General features: G+C 46.6%; 1 pseudogene; it reads right to left on the bottom strand.

Moving 5' to 3' along the window:
• Positions 1-233: 233 nt before the first annotated feature.
• LOC117708365 (splicing factor 3A subunit 2-like) lies at positions 234-1740 on the bottom strand (annotated as a pseudogene).
• Positions 1741-22298: the final 20558 nt, after the last annotated feature.

Below are 22298 nucleotides of genomic sequence, written 5' to 3'. Positions count from 1 at the left end.
GACACACAGGGAGTACCCAGGCTTTTCTACGTGGGTAGTCTTACAGATGGGAATTTCCTTACATTGTAGCATCAGTTTAGGCTGCAATACAGCTACTTCTTTGTACATAGTTTCAGAAACAGAAAATAATGCTTGAGAGACTAATACAGCGTTTATATTGAAAACAGAAGAACAGGTGGTTTTTTTCTGTTTTGATGTTGGGGAGACTGTTTAATAGCTACAGCGAAGGACAAAACAGAAATCCTACCCAGTATTAGTCATGTAAAAGACCTCACAGACCACATATGCTGGGTGGTATTAGTTCTAGTTGCCAGGGAAAATGAATGTGTGTTCCCTGGGCAATCTGAGAGGAATGGGGGTTTTAACATGAGAGGCATAGGAGCAGAGTGCACCCCAGTATTTGATTGTGCACCCCTGGAGGCTGAGGGTATACCACGGGGGCAGCTGGGTGGCCTCCAGTAGTAGGCTGGGGGTGCACCCATGGTGCCTGAGGGTGACTTCCAAAGGATTGGCGGTGCATGCCAGGGAATGAAGAGTATAATTCAGGAGCTGATGTGTTTACCCCTGGAAACTGAGAATGAACTCCAGATGATGGAGTAGAGTAGACCCCTGGAGCTGGTTAGTGGAACCCTGGCTTTCCTGGGTAGACGCCTGAAGCTGGCATATGCACAGCTGGTGCTAGTGGGTGCAATTCAAGGTCTGGTGGGTGGACCCCTGCATGTGACAGGTGCACACCTGGTAATGGTGGGTCCACTCCAGGAGCTGGGAGATGGACCCCAGATGTTGTTGGATGGACCACTGATGTTGGAGAATGGACTCCACGACATGGGGGATGGACCCCAGATGTTAGTGAATGTGGCACTGGTGCTGGGGCAGTGCACCTCTTGAGCTGTTGCAGGCATCTGGGGAAGTTCAGGGGTACCAGAGAAATCACACTCACTGGGGGCAATAGGTGGCAGAGGCAGGGCACCAGGTGGAGGTGGCAGCAAAGCATCAGGGAGTGGGGGATGAGGAGGCAGTCCATTCATGAGTGGGGGCAGGGACCACTTGATTTCCTGAGGGAATGGGTGGTCCTGCTTGGAGGCTGGGAGGGGCTGGAGGCTTCTCCATCTTCAATTGGAACTGTAGAAAACACTGTTTGGTCTCTCGGTTCCAGTGGGTCCAAAACTTGCCCTCAGCCTTGTCAATCTGCCAGCTTGACACCTTAAAGGCAATGGTCTCATATAGCTCAGCAGCCATGAGCAGGTATTGCCAGTGGAGATCCAAGGGCTCGAATCTCTGCTCTTAGGTACGCATGAAGTGGTGGCAAGGCGTGATGACCTCTGCAATAGTCAATCTGGAACAGCAGGCTCTGATGTCCCATCTTTGTGTCCCTCTGCTTGGTCACTTTGTAACCAGGGACGCCGAACTTTACAAACTTCTTGACCTTCACCTTTACCATCTCTGGTGCAGGCTGAGCAAGGGCTTCTTTGGCTTCCTTGACAGCTCGCTGGGCCAAGATACTTTGATGTTTCTTCCCTTGGATATGGAACAGGTATCTCCCGTCATTGTTATGCAGAGTCAGACAGTTTGCACTCAGAGGATCCCAGGTGGTTCTTCATAAAATATGGGTCCTTGTTGAGGTCTATAGTCTCCAGGGCCAGTTGCTTCAGGCTCTCTCTCTGGTCCAGGTTGTTCTCTGAGGAGGAAGCCATGCCCTCACTCCCAGTTTTGCCTCCAAGTTCAGTGCTGGAAGTCCATGATGCAGGCATGGGTGCTTTAGGGGACAGGACAAGGCCTTGCAACCAGGGCTAAATCTCCCCTAAGACCAGGATTTCACCTTGTGCCTCAGAGCCTGTCTTAACTGAAACTGCACAAGTCACTTGCATTTAGTGGTTACAGCTGTATACCAGTTGTCTTTAACTCAGGTAGTACAAATGCATTCCTCTTTGTGCATTTGTACAGACCCTTACTGCATTACATTGTATCATGCATTTTAGATGTCATACAGGTACTTTTTTGTACATAGTATACAAAACAAAGAACAATGCTCGGTGGGCTAATAAAGGGTCCATATCCAAAATCAAAAAACACGTCTTAAGTCAAATTGCACAAGGAAAGTCTATTTAGGTTTTTCAGCTTTCTAAGAGTGTTTTTAACTCAGAAAGTACACATGCCCTCTGCCTTGTGTATTTCTACAGAAGGGAACTGCCTTACATTGTATCATGCATTTTAGCTGTAATACATGTACTTATTTGTGCATAGTATACAAAACAAAGAATAAGGCTTGGAAGGCTAATACAGGGTTTATATGGAAAACAGAAGAACAGGGTTTTTTTTCTATTTTGATGTGGGGGAGACTGTTTAATAGCCACAGGGCAGGACAAAACAGAAAACCTACCCAGTACTGGTCATGTGAAAGACCACACAGACCACAGATGCTGGGTGTTGGTACTTCAAGTTGCCCGGGGAAATGAATGTGTGTTCCTTGGGCCATCTGAGGGGAATGGGGGTTTTAGCATGAGAGGCATAGGAGCAGGGTGCACCCCAGTATTTGATGGTGCATCCCTGGAAGCTGAGGGTGCACCACTGGGGCAGCTAGGTGGGCTGCAGTAGGAGGCTGGGGGTGCACCTGCGGTGCCTGAGGGTGAATTCCAGGGGATGGGCGGTGGATGCCAGGGGATGAAGAGTAGAATTCAGGAACTGATGGGTTTACCCCTGAAACCTGAGGATGAACACCAGATGATGGGTGAGGGTGGACCCTGGAGCTAGTTGGTGGAACCCTGGGGCTTGTGGGTGGACTCCTGAAGCTGGCATGTTCACAGCTGGTGCTAGTGGGTGCACTTCAGGAGCTGGTGGGTGGACCCCTGCATTCGGCAGGTGCACACCTGGTAATGGTGGGTCCACTCCAGGAGCTGGGGGATGGACCCCAGATGTTGTTGGATGGACCACTGATGTTGGAGGATGAACTCCAGGACCTGGGGGAATGGACCCCATATGTTAGTAGATATGGTACTGGTGCTGGGGGGTAAACCTCTGGAGGTGTTGCAGGCATCTGGGGAGGTTCAGGTGTACCAGAGAAATCACACTCACTGGGGGCAATAGGGCAGGGCACCAGGTGGAGGTGGCAGCAAAGCATCAGGGAGTGGGGGATGAGGAGGCAGTTCATTCATGAGTGGGGGCGGGTTCCACAGTATGCAAATCAGAGTTCCTACTCTGTGCTAGACTCTGGGATACACAGATATGAACCTCATCAAGCCCCTGCCCACTATAATTTTATATCTAGGAAAGATAAACACCAACAAACACAAAAAGAAGCTACAATTTACCAAGCAAGTGTAGCAATTTTATAAGACCCTGTCTGCAAGGCCATCATGTCCTGCCCAAAGTGCACAGAGGCCAAACCAGAATGTGATTTGGACCCCTCAGTCCAGGACATTACCCAACACAGCTCCACAAGGGGCTTCAAGCATAGGTTGGGAGTGAGGTTGGGATCTCTTACAGTAAGGTGTGGTTGAACACTCTGCTGGCCTTTGATAAATAAGGCTATCTCCCAGGTACTCAAGAGGCAGGCAAGTCACCTCACATCACTGGGCCTTAGTTTCCATATCTGCAGCATAGCCTAGGGAATTGAAAGTCAAATGAGAATGCTAGAAGCTAAGGGATTATTTTAATTATTTGAGGTGGGGAAACTGAGGCCCGGCGAGAGCAAAGACTCTGTCCAATGTCCCAAAAAATGTCAGTGATGGTGCTGCAGTTGGAGCCCAGGACTTCTGCTTCTAGTTCACAATATCTTTCCCTGGGGCAGGTGAATGGAAGGTGAGATGGGGTGAGCCCATCTGTCTTGCTGTTTGGACTGAGGGCAAGATACTAGGTAAGGAGTAAAGCTGGAGAAAGAGGAGGACCCATGAACATACCAAGGCTGAGATTAAAAAAAAAAAAAAACACAAACCCAGAGATTCCCCCCTCCCGTGCCCCATCCTGGCCCAACCCTGAAGTCCAATCAGAGCTAGGGTCAGGTCCAAGTTCAAGTCTGAGAGTATGCATTTGTTCCTGGGGCTGCAGATCCAGGAGGTTTCACAAGCTGCAGTTAGCCTAAGCGCCGACAGGGGTCCCATCTGCCTATGGTGATTTGAGACTCAGAACAGGGCTGCTTCAGGCTCCAGTGGTCCAGGGAACTGTAAGCAGATAGGTGCAGGATAGGTGTGTGTGTTTGATGGAGGTCACCACAACAGGTCTTGCTGTGTAACTTGGCTGCAAGTTGTTGTGGTGAGTAATCTGGCTTTAGCGCCATGCTCCCTTTTCCCTCCCTGCACTGGTCCTCCTCTCCCCCACTGAGATGTGCCTGCTCCTTTGGTTCCAGTGAGGAAGCTTTGAATCCGGGCTAAGCCCTTCCTACCATGCTGTCTCCACTCCTTCAGCACTTTTACCTGCTCCACTCTACATCAAGCTGAGGGTCACCTGCCTAGAGGAGGTCCTCACCTGAGTATAGCATGAGAACCCACCCACCATCCCCATATCCATCCAATTCCCAGAAAGCACTGGCAAGTACACGGGGAATCATTCCCCTTCAGCTAGAATCCCCATTCTTCCTAGGATCCGCACCCGACTTCAGCATGTCATGTGGTAGTGACATTTAAGAAATGTGTCTTTAAAACTCGATTTGCTCTAGTTTGTGGTTTGTCACAGGAATTCTGAAAATACTAAGTAATTAGAATGTCAGGGAGTGGGATAGTAAAATTCTCTTCTCTTCCAGGGAAGAGTTCTAATTAGGAGCAGGTTGTAAGAGCTCTAACTTCTAAGCTCACACTAGAAAGGGCAGGTGCATCAACAAACTGCTGCCATGCTTGTAGAAAAGATAAATGTATTTGGTTTCTTGTAAACATATTCCAGATCCATGATGTGTGCATGACACAGACCAGGGCCTACAAAGAAGTCTCCCTGCCCCAAACCAAGCTAGAATCATTCTGAAGGCACCACAGGCAGTTCTACCACCTGTGGCCAGCAGGTGGCGAGATGAGAGTGGCCAGGAGCCCAAGCTGCTGAGTGATAGTCACTGGTCATAAGGCACTAAACATCTATGCCCACGGAGTCTTTGTATAATTAATATTTGTGCAGTGTGGCAAACCAAAACGGTAGGATGAAACTATAAAATAGGAAAGAAAAGGTTGGAGGGAACAACAAACATGACAGCACTCGTATAGACCGAGACACCAGGGAAACACACACAAGTACTTGGTGGACACAGATCCTGGCAAAGGAATGGAAAGAGTACAAGACACTGGCCCACAAGACAGTGACAGAGTAATTCTTAACATTCCAATGGTTGTTGTCACCAGAAAGTGAATCAGAATACCTGACTCAGCTTTCCTAAAACACCAACCATGTGACCAGTAACACTAATCATTACAGTGCCCCTCTCCCTGACCCCCTTCACTACTCCACCCCCAACTATGGAAACACCTACCTCACCTCAGACCAGTCTTACAGGAAAAGAAACCAATGCACTCAGATGCCTCCTTGACCCCCAGGGTATCACAGAGCTAAGACTGTACGGACCATGAAGAAGACCATCCATCCTAACAGCCTGGACTGGAGAAGAAGCCCCAGTCTTAAGAGACACATGAGTCACTCAAGGTCACATAAGACTCTAACAAAAAAACAGAAGGCAGATGAGACTCACACTTCTTCCTTCGAAGCCTAGAGCTTCCCTTTTCTTCTCCAGAAAAATTGCCCTCTCCACAAACACACACACACACACACACCCAAAAGTTTTTCTTAAAAGTGGATCACTCCACAGGAGGTGCATACTACTGCCAAGCAGCCTCCCTGAGGATGTCTTTCTCTGGCCCCCAGGCTCTTCCTGGACCATGCTTGGCAGCTGACGGCCTTGAGCCAGTGGCAGGATGGAGCCTGGGGATGAGCTAAATATCTGTGCTGAGTAGTCTGAGTTCTGGTGAAGAGAGATGAGATGGAGGAGGCAGTAATGAGGATGAAAGAAGCAGATATGAATCACATTTTTATCCAGTTTGTGTAACTAGGAAGTACTTGTGCATGCACAGTCACCAGTATCACACATAAAACAGGATATTTCCAAGCCAGCCCATCCATTGACACTTTCTCTAGAAAAAATCATCTCCCTTTGTCTTTTTCTCATCCTGGAGCCATCTGGAGCCTGGGAAAGTGTTGCCAGACTGCTGGCTGCCCAGTCCACAGCAATTCCTCAAAAGCAGCAGCCTGCCCCCCCATCCTGTATCGTTGCTTCTTCCTCTTCCTGGGAGACACCTAAGTGAGCAGGAGACTGTGACCTCCACACCCCTTTCCCACTCCCACCATGCTACAGACTGTGCCTGTTTTCAGGAGCAATAGAAGAAACTCAGAAACCATCCTCACTGTCCCAGACCAACAAAGGAGCACGGCTGCGCAGTCTGACTCACACACACGGATGCAGGTTTCCTGGTTCAGGTACTTCAGTGTACCTTTCCTTAGGAGAAGAAGGCAGTTTCAAACTTTGCCATCTTTCTAGAAGCAGAGTATGTCTCTCCTGGAAGACTGACAAGTTGAAGCCTCCATTTGAAAGGTCCGGGACTCCCCAGAAAGGGGTCCACTTAAGTCACAGGATAGCATGCACCCAAAGGACACACGAGAGACCATCTTGCTGTAAAGTACATGAGGTGGTTTATTAAATCAGAGCTCTGGGCCAGCCCATATCCCCATATCTCACATAGGGGATAGAGGGACTGACCTCGTGGCTCAGGGGCATAGCGCTTATATATGGGCGGGGTAGGGAAAAATCGAACTTTCACGCGGGTGCACAGGATTGGTAGTTTTACCTCTTTTGAACACTAGTAGGCCGTACCGTGGGGCAGGGTGTAGTTCTTCCCTTGGCCAGTCAGTTTCTGGGATGTTCTTAACAGGCCTTTGTACTGTAACTCCCCCCTCCTCTGTAACTAATTAGATGGACCCAAACCTGCTGGCAGGTGCTTTTCTGCCCAAGGTCTAAGGCGAAAAATTTACACATATTTCATAAGATGGCCTTTATAATTTTTCACTCTACACATTCAGTCATGAACAAGAGGAAAAAGGGAACAAAAAGCTGCAGGGGTTGGGAGGGTGCTGCAATTTTTAAAAGCACTTACCTTTGGGCAGAGATGGGTAAGATAGCATGAGGAGGAAGTAGAGGATATTCATAGTATGGAAAGCAAGGAGAAGAAGCAACAGAAGACTCAACAGTAAGGACTTACCTAGAATATCAAATTGAAGAGGAACATCATGTGCTTCAAGCAGCTGAGACAGCCCCTGACCAAGCTGCACTTCTTAAATTCTAGGAGGAACACATAGGACAGGTCCAGGTAAAACACCACATACTTGCTGCCTTTGGATGCATTTTACTTGTCAGTCTTAATGCCGGCCTACTTGCGGCTTTGATCCACGAACCAGTGGTGCCTTAGAAGTCGCCATCCATGAAGCCAGAGGTGGAAAACTTGGCAAAGTCCGAGTCCTTGCTGTCCAAAGATGGACTCCGGTCGAACAAAGAATCCTCGCTACTTGACCTCTCCATGCTCGCCTCATTCCCTTGGGGCACAAGGGGCATGGGGGATATTGCTCCCAGAGTGGGATGGAGGGGGCACCCCGATCGGGCATGGGTGCTGAGCAAGCTTGCTTTGGAGCTTCGCACGCCTTCTCTCTGCACCCAAGAGCACTAGAGGAGCAACCAGCTGGAGGGGGTTGTTCATTCCCTCTGAGAAGGCATCCCGCTCCTAGCCTTAGCCTGCTGGCCCTGGAGGGCTCTGCAGCACCGCTATAAGCACACTTGGGGAGCGGGCTCAACTGCAATACTAGGCTTCTTTGGAAAGGCTGCAATTTGACTGCTCTTTACTGCACCACCGGCCAGACGCAGCACTCAAGGTGAAAGGGCCCCGGGATTCTGGCTCCCCAGGCCCACTGGGCTTGCCCAGTAAAATATCCCAGCCCTGACTCTTCACTCTGAAATTGCCTAGAGTTTCTTCACTAGTCTCTGGGCCCCACCCCCTGCTTTGCATCCGAACAATGGGATCAAGGTTTGTCTGGCTCTGGTAGGGGAGCTACCCCCTTCCCCAATGACACAATATCTTCACTAGCATTAGCAATCTGCTTGTGTGTCTAAACTAGTGTGCCAGAGCCCTTCTAAATGTCAAGGGCTCAGTGGCTGGCAATGAACTAGCACCTCAATGTTCTCTTGCCCCAGCAAGGGCAGTGAGTAGATGAAGAGAACTGGAGACACCAAGAACCCAAGGAAGCCAGAAGATAGGTCTAGGGGTAAAGGCTGGAAGAAAACAAAACAGTAACCACTACCAGGCTTATCTCTGCCCCACCTTATGAACTTCAGGCCTGTCTAGCTTGGGGCACATGATCTTAAGCAGTACCTTTACATACACACACACACACACACACACACACACACTATGCTTTTGCACATGTGGGAATGGCTACTGTGCACCGATAGAGAAACTGCAGCAGAGATGAAAGGTGTAGGAAAGTGCCCTCTGGCCTCTGTGGGGCATGCTGCCTTCCCTGCCCCCTCCACGAGTACATGCTGCTCTAAGACTCCTGCAGCTTCCCAAACCCTGTCTCAGGTCAGCAGGCTTCAAGGGGCAGGCAGCTCAAGTGGGGCACTGCTTTTGCCAGCAGTAGAGCAAGGTAGCAAAGCTTTTGGTCACACCCGGGTCCTCTCAGAGCCGAGGTCGGAGAAAAGACTGGAGAGAAGCCTGCCAGGATAACATCTAAAACAGCCTTTGATCCTCTTGTAAAGTACTGCAAGGAAGACAGCCTCCCTTGGGCTTATGCAGGAGTCTGCATTGCTGACCTGGGGCCACCAGGTCATGGCAAGCGATAAAATCTAAAAGACTAAAAGGGGGGGGGGCAGAGACCGAATCTCTCCTTTGTGCAATGAATCAGTGTGGGAGCTAAGTTTTACCAGGCTCCCAGCATCTAACAAGGAGTGTGGGGGAAAAAAAGGCTTGGGGATCCCGCGGTTCCTCCTGCCATGCTGTAAGTAGTCAGCTGGGAACGCTCTGGGTTCCTCCAGCTGGAAGTTGGGCCCGGCTGTCCATTAACTAAAAGCCTCTCCCTGGCTCCTCACGGTTCCTCATAGCAGCGCAGCCCCAACACAGGAGGAAGCCCTTGGGTTTCCAAAACTGGTTTATTCACATGGCGGATCGTGGATGGATCTGGATGCATACCCCCTCAAATCCAGGATCGACCTGAGTTAAAAGGGGAGGGGAGAAGGGGGAGGGGCTGAGGAGGAATGTTTAATCGGCTCCACCTCTGGCCTTCAGGTACCTCATTAGTATGTAAATCTCTCTAGGGCCTGTTCGATCCCTCCACCTGTGTACATGACTGAAGGGTGGAGGTGGAATGGAGATTAGACCTCGTGTTTGGCCCAACAAAGGAGCTTAGGCTCTGGAAGTCACTCCATAGGGACAGCTAGATGGATGATGCCCTTCCTAGGAGTAGAGATGTCGACCCTGGAACCCTCAACCTGAGCTCCAAGGGGGAGGGAGCCCTTGAGGAAACACAGCAGTGTTACTGCCTGCCCTCTGGGCAGCAGAAAATCTAGTTAGGAGAGGAAGTTACTGGAGGCACAGATAGACTCAGATGGCTATGGCTGTGCAGAGAGGGATATAGTGATTCTAACTAGAGAGACTTCACCTTTACTTGCCCCACCCCACCCTAGAGGTGATAACTCTGACATCTGTTTTGACTCTTCTGGGTCCCTTTTGAAGGAGAGAGCCCAGCAGCAAAGCTCTGTGTGAACAACCACCACTAACATCTCTCCTTTGGGGACCAATGGTCCTGGGATATTGTCTGCAGAAGAAAACAAACAAACAAACAAACAAAAAACCAAAAAACAAAGAACAGGGTCTTGTGATAATACCAAGCAGTCTGACCAGGAAAGCTAATACCCCCTGTCCTCTTCAGGCTCACCTCCAGGATGCAGGGTTGCAACTTCTCTCTTAGAACACTACTTCTGGTGAGGGCACCCACCAGCTGGACAGGAGAGCTGCTCTCCCCTGCCAGCTCATGCCTGGTTATTCCTCCTGTCAGTGTGGAGTCCAGGATACCCAGGTTTGTTATGTGTGAAGTGAACCAACAGGGGTGAGACCAGTCAGAGCAGACAGGGTCTGAACACAACATAGTACCATTATATCTCAGGTGGAATGAGATGTTCCCAAGGGTCTCCATGCTAGCCCCTACCTTGTTAATCTTTTCCCATGTCTTCTCCCTAGCTCACACCTGCACTGGTCACACCAGTATCCCCTGGCCCCTGGACTACTCCATCATTGTGGCTGATTAGAAATGAATATATACCTCTAGGGCTTGGGACCAGACAGCCAGATGCTAACAGGCAGGCAAGAGAAGAAGGCTGTACAGTGTCACGGCCCTGCTCCCCCTGGTCATGCTTGTAAATGCTACAGTGAATGAAGTCTCACTGTGACACCTGGGCTGAGCCACTATCAGATTAATAAGGGAAAATGCAATTCATCAACCCTTACATTCACCAGGCTGACCCTACTACATAGGTATGGTGGCTGTTCTGTTTTATGGAAAAGGAAATGGTAGGTTTGGGTAGCTTTCCAAGCCCAGTGTCCTCCTCTCTTGGATTTTAAACACTTGCTGCCCTTGGCAGTTTTCCAGTCTAACAGAAAAGGCATGAGATGGAGCCTGAGGTAGCATGTCCTGATTTGAGGGTAGGGATGGGGTTATAAGGTAAAAGGACGATTAATTAGGGGAATAGGAAGGAAGATGGCTGGGGTGGTACTCTGGACAAGACAGGTAATCAGCAAAGGGTGGTAATAAAGGATGGAGAGAGGGAAGTGCAGAAGAATGCAATGAGGAAGAGAGGGACTTTACCCTGTCCTAGGACAAAAGCAGATGGAGTGCGATCACACCCATCCCCTTGAGGAAACCTTCCATTAGTAATAGATAGGTCACTATGGGCAGGCTTCTGAGCATAAATACCAGGATAGATGGGACAACCCAGGGGTCCCAGGAGCTCACCAGCCTTCTATCCTGGCTCTACTTGTACCCACAGAAGTTCAACAGAGTGATGCAGAGCCCACACAGCAGGCCGAATGAGGAGCTGCCCTGTGGCCCTGCCTTGGACCAGGGCTTTTTGAAGTGGGTAGGGGAAGGTCCTGAATGTGGCCCACTCAGGAAGCAGTTGAGGGGACAGGCCTGGGTGAGAACAGGGGTTACTTTGCAAACTACTTTGAGTACTTTGTGAAAGTTAGAGCCTGTGGCTACCTTGGGGCTTTGCTACCTATGGCTACCACAGTGGGGCCTGGGAAGCTGTGCCTGGCAGCAGGGGGAACAGGGAGACAGTGAAAGCTAGCACTGGCTGCTGCAGTTTTTGAGATCTGGGATCCAAGAAGCTACTCTCCCAGTCCCCTCAATCCTCTGCACCCTATCAGGTCCAGAAGAGCCTGAAGGCACAGGCTGACTTGAGGGGCTCTCTGCATGCAGACCAGCTTTTCCTCTCTGCCCTGCTTTAATTTTTTAAGGACAAAAAGAAGAGTACAGCAAGTACAGGATTCTCAAAGAATGGCAAGGAAAGTAAATGTGAGAAGCCGGCATCCCAGATCTGACTAGCAGCCAGGAGACAAGGGCTTCCCTGGGAAATGCCAAGCACTCTGTGCCTCTACAGAACTTCTCAGGCTTCAGGTGAGACAGGGCTGTCTCCCATGTTTTTCTCACCAGGTGTATACCTTCTGGCTCAAGATGGCCGCTCGTGTATGTGACGGTGTGTTGCAGAATCTCACAGCCCTGAGCTTAGCCATGAAACCAGGGGAGACCAAGGTGCTGCTTGCGGTGGCCAGAAATAAGCAGGCTGGGCAACCACTGTAGAGGGCAGGTTCTCGACCCAGGCCCTAAACTCCACATTTGACATCTTTGGCTATAGGAGTACTGTCAAGCAAACTCCTTCGGAGTGAGTGAGTGGTGGCTAGCAGAGGCCCACCTTCCAGAAGTTTACCTGGAGACTCCCTAAACAGGGACCACTCCCCTATTTGCTAAGGAAACAAAAACACAGCTGAAATTTGGATTCCCAATGGAGGCTAACAACGACTGTGAAGAGGTGGAGAGTGGGGAGCTAAGTGAAGATGGGCACACATTACTCCAGTTATCCCAGCTCTTGGGAAGCTAGGTCAGGACAATGAGTTCTAGGCCATTCTAGGCTACACAGGAGGGAGGGAAGGAGAAAAAAAGGGAGTTTAAAGATACTTTTTAAAAAATCTGCTGTGTGTGTGTGTTTCCTAAAACTAATGAGGAAAACAAATAAGGTTTGCTTCAGTGGGAGTGCTCATAGTTCTAAGAAGGGATGAATTAATTGTTTAGTTTATATCACAAATCAGGGTAGGCTGCATCTTCTAGAGAGTGGCTCTCTCCCTCAAAGTTCTATATTATACATACTATCATGACTCACTTGCAGCTGGGACCTTTCTGCTGACTTCAGGGTCTACTCTCTCCTGTCCCTCATCCCTGGTTCCCTCTACTGTGCCTGGAGGCTATAGGGATGGTGCTGGAGTCGCCTGAAGGAGATAGAACAGAAGAAGCACTTAGCAATGCTCTACAGTTCAGAAGATGGAAATGTACCAGATGTCTGCTCTGCTCAGAAACCATCAGAGGTAGCCATGTGTGTTTCATCTCCACTGGAGGGCTAACAGTGCCCATAAGCATGGGCCTCCCTGTTACATGTCTGAAAACTGTCCTTTGGTTCTTTTTCTCCTCCCTCTTCAGGCTGGCTCAAGTCAGTGAAGGTGCCTCCAGCTGGAAGTTCATCCTGAAAGCACTCAGTCCTCCCAAGACCTCCAAACAGCTTTCCTCATGTCAAGCAGTGCTTGAAACCTCCAGAAGTTCTAGAAAGTCTTTCCAAAGTTTTAGATTGAGTCAACAGAAATTTATCCCAGTTGTGGTCCAATCAAATTGGACCATGACCCAGTAGGCTATGCTTCCTCCACATGTGCTCAGAATGCAAGTTCTGTATGCACATGCCACTCTGAAGGCACAGGCACACACGCACTCTCTGCCTCCAGCTCCCTCCCTGTTACTGCCTCTACCAGCCAGGCCAGGCTTCTGCCTGGGCTTCTCCTCACCCTGCTATGTGCTGAGCATCATTGCCCCAGGGCAGAGTCATCATACATGTCTGTGACAGCCACAGTACTGCCCACTGTCTGCTTGGTGTGCCTTTACCTCAATGGATGCCTCCCTACCATCTTGGCCTCCTCTGCAAGCCATGCATCTATAGCCACCTCCAGATTCAGCCATCTCCAGAAACTATAAAAGAGCTCAAATGTCCATCCTGGACTCTGTGAGCCTCTGTGTGTCCAGGTGGCTGTGCATTACTCATTTCTCAAGCTCTGATCTCAAGAGGTCTTCTAATATCCTACCAAGACCAGACTCCAGTGTACACCTGCTCTGCCCCTTCCCTACAGTTGCCAGAGGAAATGCCAGCCACACCCATGGTTGGTTGGATCCAGCAGCCACCTCCCTCCTCCTCCTCCTCCTCCTCCTCCTCCTCCTCCTCCTCCTCCTCCTCCTCCTCCTCTTCCTCCTCCTCCTCATTCTCCTTCTCCTTCTCTTCCTCCTCTTCCTCCTCTTCCTCTCCAGGCCTGAAAAGAATGAAAGCCTTGACAAAGGCACCCACACCCCATCCATGCCCTGAAGAGATGGGCTTGAAGCAAGCACACTGAGACTGAGGGACAGACAGAAGAAGCAAGGCCTTAGCTGTTGTCCAGACTACCCAGGCAGGAGACATGTAGTTCTCTGAGCACAGGACATGCGGTGAATGAATGAATAAATGAGTGAGTGAGTGAGCAAGCACACTTATATTTTCTTATCCATGTAATGAAGCTGAATGTGATCATGAAGGACAGATGATCTAGGAATTTTCCTATGTACTAGAAGATACTACCCTTCAGAACAACCATTCACACTCACACTCCAGCTGACCAGCACATCATAGGAGTGTGACAAAAACAAAGGAAACCCTGCATAATTTAATCGGCCACTAGAGTTCCTCAGCACTCACAGAGTGCCCATCCTGGGTTCGCCACCTTGGTGTCATCAGGGAACATCCCTGCTCAGTCTGTGTCTTGGGAAAGAGTGGACATCTGCTGTTCACTGTGAGTGCTGAGAGGTCTTACTCACAGGGGAAGAAGGCTACATGACAGTGGCTTGTACGGGGAGGCTTACACAATGTCCTATCAGGAGGAACATGGGGGGGCATAAGCAAAAGCAACATTTCTTAGGACTCATTCTCTTTAAGGGACTTTCATACTTCTGATCGTATCTGATCCTCACACCAGACCCCTGCGAGATAAGCCAGAAATGCATCCCAAGTTCTGAACAAAAAATGAGTTTGTAGAACTGGTGGAATATGTGTCTCCTGGCTTCTAAAACAGACCTAGCAGCTTTTTCTGAGAACAGCATTATCTGAGGCTATGCTTCTGTGTACAAGGCTGGCCCACACAAAGCCGTACTTCACACCATCCTGTACACACAGAGACAAACAAAGGAAAGAAAAGAAGCTGGGGTGAGAGGAAGCAATCCTCCATTAGGATTACCAAGCTATGCTTTAAATTTTCTGCAAACTGATGCTAAATGTCAGTCTGCAGTGGATTGCTGTTGGCATCCAGTTACTTCTAACTCATTTGCCCGGGTCTTGTGGAGAGATCCCTTAACAATACTTGGTGTGGTCCTGATCCTGTTTTAATTTGGGCTCGTGGGTCAGTCTACACTTTTCAGAAAAAGAAAATGGAGCCCAATGGCTGCCTGAAAGATTGGTCTGTCAAGTGGACACAGGCCGTGGGCCTAATAATTATGATTCTGATAATGAAGAATCTGATAACAAAATCTAGTCAGATACATTATCATATGTTGGCTATAGAAGACCAGGAGACTCTAGGTTTCTACTCTATCCAGGGTGTTCCCAAGTCTCATCTACACCCAACCTAAAAGAGGAGATTTCCTCTCCTAGACCAAGCAGAGAGGGGCAACCCAGAACCCCCTCTGTCTGGCGATCTGAATTCTTGCGTAGGCTGCTAGGCGAAGCACTGCAAGGGAATGTAAATAAAAGTTAAAAATATGTTTCTGGGTTCCCTGAGGGACAAGCCTGACTGCATAGGGGTTGATGTCAAAAATATCCCCTCTCTATAGGAAAAAGACATCGGACGGGTATGGCCCTTATGCCTCACGGGACAATGACAGGAGGACCAGGGCCATTACAAGGTCCCCTTTAATTACTGGAGGTCAGGCCTATGTCCCCGCCTTGGCAAGATTAGAATCACCACGGTCCTTCTATATACTTGGAGAAGAGATGAGATGTCAGGGACAGCCCTGCCTGTACACTAGGAGCCTAATAGCAACAATAGACCTGATTTACTTGCCTACCCCTAATAAAACATGCCACTATACAATCCAACAAAGGTTCATCTTAAAGACTGCTTGTGTTATTAACTCATGCTGTTATCTCTTTTGTAAATTTACAAGCTACAGGAAAACCACTCAGATCTATCTTTCACGGACCAAACAGATGCCATCTGGATAAGTATATCTGCCTAAAGTTCCCATTTACTACCTATTCCAAAGGGTGGGATCCCTCTGGGTTTCAAATGTACATCTTACTTAATCTTATTCCTTACATCTTGTCAAGTCCAGGTGCATCCAAAACAGCTCCAAAGAAGCAACCTCCAGATGCTCCATCTCCTGTCACACACACCTGCTTCTACTGGACCTGTTCCTTCCGACCTATCCTCAGATGGGCTCCATAAACCCTGGACAGCAGGACACAGCCAACTCTCCTAAGACTGGACAAACATCCATGCCCATTTGTAGTGAACATGGAAGGCAGCTACTGACAGCCAGGCTAGGAGAAGTAGCTAGGAGAAGCAGCTAGGAGAAGCAGCTGACATCCGGGATAAAAGATAAGACCAGCCCAGCCAAGGCTGGGAGGAGATAACCAGCAGAGGAACCCTGTGTATAGATTAAGAAGTGTGACATTTGCAGTAAAGTGTTAAGGATGGATAAGGGTAGGATAGAGTATAAGAACCCTGACCAGAGAAGGAAAGTCGGCCCAAAATGACCTGCCTGTGAACTCCACACCGGTCTGGACTCCACTCAGCCCGATGAGTGAATGAAGGAGATACAGACCACCAACTGATCATCAGTGGGCCCAGAGAACTGACCCGAGCCATCGGAGCAAGACTCGCTGAATGCAAAGAGGTGATCCCGAGACGTCGGAGCCCGAGCCTGAGACGCGCTGGTCAGGTCTTGTAATGACATGTTATCTATCCTTCTGTTAGGAATACTAGCCACAGCAGTTACATTCCTTTGTCTGTGTGTGATAGAGGAAGAGGAGGTCCGCTCCTCAACCACAACAATTGTGTGTAACCCCGAGTGTGGAATTAAAGCATTAGAAAACCAGTCTGATGGCTGCTCATTGCCTTATTGTCTACCCCAAGGGCACCTCCTGTCAGAACCAAGTGGCAGTCTAGGGGAATAAGTGCTCGCGACAGTTGGCGTAGTCGGCCAGGGGGATATCAGGCAAGCAGTCTTAGACTGATGTATATAGTTTATTTTAAGCCTGAGATTCTTTTATTTTGAATTTTGAATTTATTATTGGACATCTTTCGGTTTAGAAATATAGAAAAAAAACAAAACCAAATTGAGGAGAGGGTTTCTCGGAACTTCAGGCCGTACCAGCCACCCCAATGCCAACTCTGTAACAGGAGTAAGAGCTGGTGGAAGTGAGGGGAAAGCCTGATCGGGAAAACACCACCCTCCCTAAAGGGTGCGGAAGTACTGAGCTAACCAGCCACCCCGAAGCCAACTCTGTAACAGGAAGAAGAGCTTAGGGCAGTGAGGGGAAGAGCTTCAGAGAACCCCGATTCATGTGGAAATTTCTCTCTAAAAGAATTGAGCGAAGAGCTGATTTAAAATTTGAAAAATTAATTAAAGCTCGAGCAGTCGGAAACTGGTCTTGGTATTTGAAAAAGAAAGAAGTTACGCTACTATATTGGCTGGCAGATAAATTGTGGAAATAAAATCCTTAGTAAAAAAGATAAGAGGAATACAAATAACCCCAGTAACAGGAAAACAACCAGTAGGTCAGGAGGAAGTAAAGTGGATGGAGACAGCACAAGCTGTGGATATCAGGATAGGCATGAGTGCTACTGATGTAAAAATAGACCTGAATAGTCCAGAAATTGTGAAACCTTTGGTTGAAAAGGCGCCTAAAAAGGAAATACCTGCTCTATTAATGAAGACAGTGCAAGACATTGATAAGGACAGACTAATGGGCAAAAGGCTAGCCATGAATATTGTGAGGAAGCAGAGGGACCTGATCAACCCCGAACCTTCCCCCACCTTATCCTTCCCGGTAATTACTACTACCAAAAAGACTCCACTAATTAGGAGGGCGGTACAAAGCCTCAACCCATTTACACCCACCCGCCCAGAACATCCCCAAGGACATGCACCAGGAGTGGAAATTTCGGAGTCACATCCATTTAACCCACAGGAGTTATCGGACATTAGACGGGATTATGCCCAAAATGGGCAGAAGGATGCCCAATTTATGGTTAGATTGTGGGAAAAAGGGGCTGACACAATCATGCTACATGAGCAGGAAATGAGAAGAGTAAAAGGAATAATAGAGAACCCGTCAATTTATGAGGCTTTGGAGCACTGTTTAGACACATCAAAGAGAGACACATATCCATTAATGGACTGGATAACAGCAGCATGGAGACTAGCCTTTCCTACCTTTGACCTAACTCAATTTGATACTGCTGGAAAATGGAACACTTATGCAGAAGCTATAGCCATCTGCAGGAAGCTAGGAATATTATGGTTCATACATAACCAGGCAGCTACCCTACAAGCATCACCAATGCTACCAGCCTTTAAGAAAATAATAATAAAGGGGGCACCACCACACTTAAGAATGAGCTTGACAGGCAGCATACAAGGATGCAATACAGTAGCAGACACAATCCAGTTCTTCAAAAGCTTCCGAGAATTGGAGGCAGAACGGGTAGTGTCATTTAATGCTACAGCCAAACCAATAAAGAAACCCAGACCTAGACCATTTCAGAATATTAAGAAACAAATCAGACCATTTGAAAGGACTAGTGGTATGAACATTAGACCTCCATTGAATGGGGGACCATACCAAAGAACTTTTGGTAAAATGGTCAACTCATGGAGAAAAAATACTTTTTTAGGAAAAAGGGGGCCAACAGCACCCCGATTCAGAAATGCTCCCCTAAACAACAGAAGATGGAGAGGAAATGCGCGCCCAGTGAGAGCCAAAATGTAACAGGGAGTGATACTAGACCTTTTGTAAATATCCCCATAGTAATAAATAATAGAAAAATACCCACAAAATGGCTGCTGGATACAGGTAGCCAAATTAGCATCATATCTAGTCATCCAAACCAAGGAATGGCTAAAAAATGGATAGAAATTCAAGGAGTAAATGCAGCACAAAAAGTACCCATGATAGAAGTAGTAATAGATTTATATAATACAATGCACAAGATCGTGATGGCTAGCTTTGCAGCGCCTGCTAACATTTTAGGTATAAATGAAATAAGGGAATCGTTCCCATCATTTTTGAATAATAAGAAAATAAAAAAGATATCATGCAACCTAGCAGAAGTAAAAGTAGAACCAGTGGTGTTACCTACGATAAAACCATCATTTACACCACAATACCCCATTAAAGGGGGTATAAAAGAAATAACAGAAACCCTTAAAGACCTGATTAAAGAAGGGGTAATTACTCAAACACAAAGCTTTAATTATAATTCACCTGTCTGGCCGGTATTGAAACCAAATGGTAAATGGAGATTTACCGTGGATTATAGAAGAGTGAATGAGCTAAGCCCAAAAATGCCAGGATCATTGCCAGATGTTGAAGATATATTTTTAAGAATAAGACAAGAAGCACCCAAGTGGTTAGCAACAATAAATTTACCAGACATGTTCTTTGGTATACCATTACACCCATTATCACAGAAAATAACAACATTTACATGGCAAAATAAACAATATAAATTCCTAAGATTACCACAGGGATACATTAACAGTCCCATAATAGCCCATACAGCATTGATGAAAACTCTTGAGGACCTGGAAATTACAGATGCAACCATGGTATCTTATGTAGATGATCTATGGACAAGATAAAGACAAGGTACAGAAAGCCCTAGACAAGATAATACAACACCTAAGGGACCAAGGATGGACCATTAACCAAGATAAGGTACAGGGTCCATCAGAACAGGTAAAATTCCTGGGTGAACATTGGTCCACCACCGGACCCAAGATACCAGAGGAAATAATTAATAAGCTAAAGACACTCAAGGAACCCCAAAATAAAACAGATGTACAGCACCTAATAGGATTGTTTGGATACTGGAGACAACATATACCATACCTACAATTGATTCTGAAACCATTATATAGTATTATTAAGAAGGCACAAGATTTCACATGGGGTGATGAACAGAAACAAGCTGTATAGACAATACTGACATTTATACAGCAATACAATGCCCTTGGCTACATACAACCAGGAGACAGTATAATTATAGAAGTACTATATCATAAAGGATATGGAAATTGGAATATCTTTGCAAAAAATAGAGATAGAGTAACACCAATTGGCTTTTATTGCAAAAAGTTCCCATGGTCTGAAAATAAATACTCTCTATTTGAGAGGACCATCTGGGCTACATATGAGGCAACCCGATCAACACAATCCCTATTAAAGCAAAACCCAGTGATAATAAGGACAGAGATACCAATAATAGATTGGATCAAGGCTCCAGGAGAAGCCTGGGCAGGCCTACCCATGGAAAGTAAGGTACTACAGTGGAAATGGTACCTATCAGACTTTATAAAACACTTAAAGGTCTCAACACAAGGAAAAATAACGAGACAATCCGAGAAAATCCTGGAACAAGGGGGTGGCATGGAGGATGCAGCATGGCTGACACCCGACATCACCCACCTAACCAAGGTATCGGATAATGAGGATAATGAAAAAACACATCCCATGGGACACTGGGGAACACAGGAATACCACAAAGGTATCCGAAATGCGTGGTTCACTGATGGATCATCAACTACAGTAAATAATAGGGTAAAGTGGAAAGCGGCAGCCTATAGGCCAGAGGATGGTAAGATACTTACAGACCAAGGAGTAGAATACTCCGCACAACAAGCTGAAGTCATAGCTGCGTTATTAGCAGCTAGACAATCATCGGCAGAAAAACAAAAACACATCACATGTACCTATATACTGACTCATGGTGTGTGGCCAATGGTATAGCAGTATGGTCAGGAAAATGGAAAAAGGCAGATTGGAAAATCAATGGTAAACCACTTTGGTCTAGAAATGCATGGATAGAACTTTGGGAAATAGCACAGGAAGTTAAAATAATAGTATATCATGTAAATGCTCATACTAAAAAGAAAGATGAAATGCATAAAAATAATGAAATAGCAGATAATTTGGCTACATTGACAACCAACATTAAGATACAGAAACAATACAAAATTGAGGACATTGGTCCTCTGAAAAAGAAAATAAGAACACAATACCAACTGGTACAACCTGAAACAGATAAGGATGTGAGTGAAAATGAGATACAACAATTACACAGAGAATTAGGACATGTGGGAGTACATGCCCTTAAACAATGGTTTGATGAAAGACACATAAAGGTCAGATGGCACACTGTAAAAAATGTGATAAAGAAATGTATAAATTGTCCAGCAACTATTACCAGATTTACACACAATTACAAAGGATGCATAGGACATAAATTACACTTTAACAAAATAGTGCAAATAGATTTCATAGGACCATTAAATGGATTCAGGAACGCCTACGCTTGTACAATGGTAGATATAACCACAGGTTTAGGCATGGCAAAATCAGGACCAAAACCAGAACAACAAACTTGTATAATGACTATACTACAATGGTGTGCAGCTTTTGGAGTACCTGAAATCATACAGTCAGATCAAGGTACACACTTTACAGGAAAACAAACACAAAAGACAGCCGCATTATACAATATAATGTGGGACTTCCATAAAGCATATAACCCTACTGCTGCAGGGGCAATAGAAAGGTTCAATGGATTATTAAAAATAAAGCTACAACACTTAACACACTTACCCATACAGAAAGCATTAAAACATAGCAATAATAGAACTTAATAATAGACCCAGACTACACAGACAATCCCCACTGGAAGAGGCAAAAAAGGTGAAGGTTGTTATAGATTTCCCTGCACAAGAGGACACAAACTTACTTAGACCATACACCTGTATTTACAGGAACAAGAAAAATAATTCACTGAAAAGAGCAGAAATTGTAGCCCAAGGAACCGGGAATAACGCGTGGATAACGCAAGGTAAAAAAGATTTGCAACTTGTCACCTTGGAGTCTCTAGCATAATGCTATCATGGAACAAAATAGCAAAAATAATCATGCTATTTATACTAAATCTGATAGTGATAATTTGGGGAGCATTACCAATAGCAGACTGGGCATGGGGCATTTGTCCAATATTATGGAATGCCACAGACGCCCATCCCATACAAAGGGGTATAAATGCAACTATGTGCTGGTTGCACTCTGTATCTTAGGAACGATGACTATAGCGCATGCCACAAAAACACCCTTCCAACATTTACTATGGCATACCAACAAAGGAATGTGATGAACATCAGTGAAAGAATGCCAGAATACTGGAAAGACTTTAGAGATTGGGTACATATAACAACTAGCTTTGGTAGCTTTTGGCAGAAATATGCATATTGTATAGAATATCAATGGTATACAGGATGTGATCAATTTAGGAAAGCTGTAGGATCAACCTACCATCTCAAAACATACATGTTATATATGAATATGAATGCAACAGACCTAGAAGAACAAAATCCATTAAAATGTCATTGGATTGAATTATGGGCAAATAAAACTAGCAATATGGCAATATATTCCACAGCATGGAAGTCATGGAATAACTTTAAGACAGTTACACTAAAAGTAAATAATAAATATAGAACAATGGGTATACAATATAGAGATTTCTATGAAGAAAATAAATTATATGAAACTTTCACTTGTGGAATGGCTATGAATACAACCTACCCTAGAACATGGTTTGCGCCTATGATAGCACAGGCATGGCAAACAGGCCTTGTGGGTAATTGGTATAACAAAACATCAGAAGAAATAGAAGAGCAGGATTATTCTG

The sequence above is a fragment of the Arvicanthis niloticus genome, chromosome 1 (genome assembly GCF_011762505.2).
Source record: "Arvicanthis niloticus isolate mArvNil1 chromosome 1, mArvNil1.pat.X, whole genome shotgun sequence".
Classification (NCBI taxonomy): Eukaryota; Metazoa; Chordata; class Mammalia; order Rodentia; family Muridae; genus Arvicanthis; species Arvicanthis niloticus.
The sequence above is the reverse complement of the archived record's forward strand: the minus strand, read 5'-3'. Positions and strand labels throughout refer to the sequence as shown.